Here is a 231-nt window from a genome sequence, read left to right as displayed (position 1 = left end):
GTTGGGAACAGAGAGTGACAGAGACAGTTTATACTTTATGTGTCCTGTTCTGTTGTTTAGGTTATTTTGATGTGATGTGTACATATGTATGGAGGTAGTAGATATGGAGATAGAGATAGAATGCGTGTGTATGAGTATGTGTCATACCTATATTTATGAATCTCTATTTCTATCCACATTAATCTGTATTATTTATCTTTTTATCTGTATTTCTCTGTCTATTTGTCCGTA

General features: G+C 32.9%; 1 protein-coding gene across 1 annotated transcript in view; it reads left to right on the top strand.

Moving 5' to 3' along the window:
- Positions 1–231, top strand: part of LOC119585344 (proton-coupled folate transporter-like) — a gene marked incomplete at its 5' end in the record, with an annotated part of 11,668 nt that overhangs the window by 9,318 nt on the left and 2,119 nt on the right. The window lies entirely within an intron of this gene.

This window comes from Penaeus monodon, chromosome 19 (assembly GCF_015228065.2).
Source record: "Penaeus monodon isolate SGIC_2016 chromosome 19, NSTDA_Pmon_1, whole genome shotgun sequence".
NCBI classification, from domain to species: domain Eukaryota; kingdom Metazoa; phylum Arthropoda; class Malacostraca; order Decapoda; family Penaeidae; genus Penaeus; species Penaeus monodon.
This window is presented reverse-complemented; position numbering and strand designations above follow the sequence as displayed.